Raw genomic sequence first — 2,800 nt, 5'->3', positions numbered from 1 at the left:
TTTTTTTAAGAATTTAAGTAAAATTCATATCAAATGAAGGCCAATAAAATAAGGAATAAATTAAAGCTTTTTAAAATAATTATACTTATATAAAAAAGAATTTTGTAACAAATTCCTTTAATTTTTGTAAAAACTAGAGTAGTTTATAATATTTTCTTAAAGTTCTTACAAATTGCTAAATTTTGATACCCATATTGCTTATGTTATCTATTGCCTTAACATATTCTTAATAAATCGGTGCAAAACAAATTTTTAGGAATTTTAACAAAATGCATAGCAAATGAAAGCTAATTTAAAGCGTAATAAAATAAACACAAAATGAAGCTAGAAATTTTAAAATAATACATACTTTTGGTATGAAAGCTATTTAAAAACAAGAGTTTGAAGTTTAAAATTTACTATATGTATGTACTTTGTCTTTTTTAATTATTTAACTCACTGAAGTTGAAATTTAATTAATTAATTTTTTATTATTAAATTAACGTATTATATTTAAATCTTTTTTATTTTTAAATTTAAAGCTTAAAATTGTTTTAAAATATTTATTTAGTATATAGTTTTTGCTCTGATGTTGTTAAAATTATCGAGGTAATTAAAACCAATTTTATTTTAGTAGGTCTCAACATTTAAACACGCAGATTTAAAAACACGTCAAGGTTTTTTCATTCTATAACTCTTATTTTTCTCTCTCTCTGCTTAACTTCTTATATTTTTGTTTTATTTGTTTGTATAGTATTTTTGTTGTAGCTTTTGTTATAATTAAATATGATTATTAATAATTTATTGCAGTTTGTAATGCAAATAATAATAACAACTTGCAATTATTATTACTTATTTTAGTTATTGCTTGTAACATTTTTTAACAAACGTTTTTTTAATTTGTTTTTTCTATTCTTTCTTTTATTTTAGGTAAGTTGATTTCCTCTTTATGAAACCACCAAAAAATTCCCATAAACAGGTAAATGCGGGTGTTATTAACTCTGGCATAACAACAATCATCATCGTCATCATCATAACTACCACACCATCATCCTGTTATTAACTTGCAATCTCTTTATTTGCAACATTAGACGTTTGTTGGTATTAAAGCAATAATAAACAACAACAACAACAACAACAAAAAACTCACACAGGAAAACCACAAATGTCTTATAGAGTTTCCTTTTAACAAACTTTTTGCTGTTGTTGTAAAAGGCACATGTTAAACGTCATTTAAATAGAAAATAATTTTGCAATGCGAAACTTTGCAGTACAAATAACAAACAAAAAAATCTAAGTTTTTCTATTTAGCAAAAGAAAAACTTTGTTTATAAGCAAACGTGCCAACTTAACAGGCAACCAAGCAAAACTCAGAACTAAAAATAAATAAACTCTTTAAAAGAATATTTGATCTATTATTGAAAGATACAAACACGATTCAAAAAATTCTTCATTATCAAGCTAAAACTTTTATGCTATATAATGGGTTATAATATTTTCTGAAAGTACTCTTCAAACGCTAAAGTCTGATACCCATATTGCTTAGGTTTTCTGCTAGTTTTTTATATTCCTTATAAATCGGTGGAAAACTAAAACTTATGGGATTTCAATGATATGTATGTCAAATGAAAGCTTGTTTAAAGAGTAATTAAATTATAATATTAAAAGCCCTAAGCATATGAAAATTTAGTCATTTTTACACAATCTCTCTAACAAATTTATAAATTTTGGGTGCCTTATATTAAGTTCTTAAAGTACTCATAAAATCCTAAATTTTGATACCCATATTGCTTATATTATCAGCGAGTTTTCTCTATTCCTGTTAAATCGGATCATAAAAAACTTTAAGGGATTTCATTGATATACACAGCAAACTAAAGCTTGTTTTAAGGGCAATTAAATAGTGCTAGGAAAAGTTAAACCATTAATATAAATTTTGATTTTTTACACAAATTTTCCAAAAAGTAAAAAATTTTCTGAGTTTTATATTAAATATTAAAACTACTTAAAAAACTCTAAAGTTTGAAACCCATATTGCTTATATAATTTCTTAGCTCTTCATATTCTTAATATATCGGCGCAAAAATAAAATTTATGATATGCATATCAAATGAAAGCTTATTTCAACAGTAATTGAATGGTGATATTTAATTTTGAAAATAATACATTTTCTAAGACTTACAATAGATTTAACATAATAATGTTAATAATTTCATTGAAAATTAATAGCAAAAGTTATAAAATTAGTTCTTATCTAACATATCTTAAGATTGAATGATTACTAATGACTTCATCCTTTTAATCCCTGCCGTTTGTTGAAAGCCAACCTGTATTCATGGTGCAAAAAAACAAACTGCAATGCGTGTCAGAGCTCTTAACAAGTGTAAGGAATGAATGTAAGAAGAAAAACTTTAATTTTTTCTCTGTTACTGTTGCTGCAACAAAAAAAAAAACTAAGTTTTTTTTTTTCATATCACACAAAATATTGTACGAGTAAAGAAGTTCTACAAACAAACATCTAAAGCAAAATTGTATGTAGTTTTCATGCCATTAAACACGATTTAAATAAACACACAAAACCAACACATTCACACATACCAACGGCACCATGCCACACTAACACCAACTCCTACCATCTCTCTACTAAGGCAACAACAACAAAAAACTTACAATAACTTTTGCCACATTTAAAGAACAACTTGCAACAAGAAGAAATTTTATACCAACATTGGCATGTTGTTAACTTGAAATATAAAAATGTAAAAAAACGCCAAAGAGTGGGTGCGTGTCTTTGCTGATATTGCAGTTGTTGTTGTTGCTG

This window comes from Lucilia sericata, unplaced genomic scaffold, assembly GCF_015586225.1.
Source record: "Lucilia sericata isolate MDLA Ls3-8-SP2 unplaced genomic scaffold, ASM1558622v1 Contig001551F_arrow, whole genome shotgun sequence".
In the NCBI taxonomy this organism is placed as follows: domain Eukaryota; kingdom Metazoa; phylum Arthropoda; class Insecta; order Diptera; family Calliphoridae; genus Lucilia; species Lucilia sericata.
The sequence above is the reverse complement of the archived record's forward strand: the minus strand, read 5'-3'. Positions refer to the sequence as shown.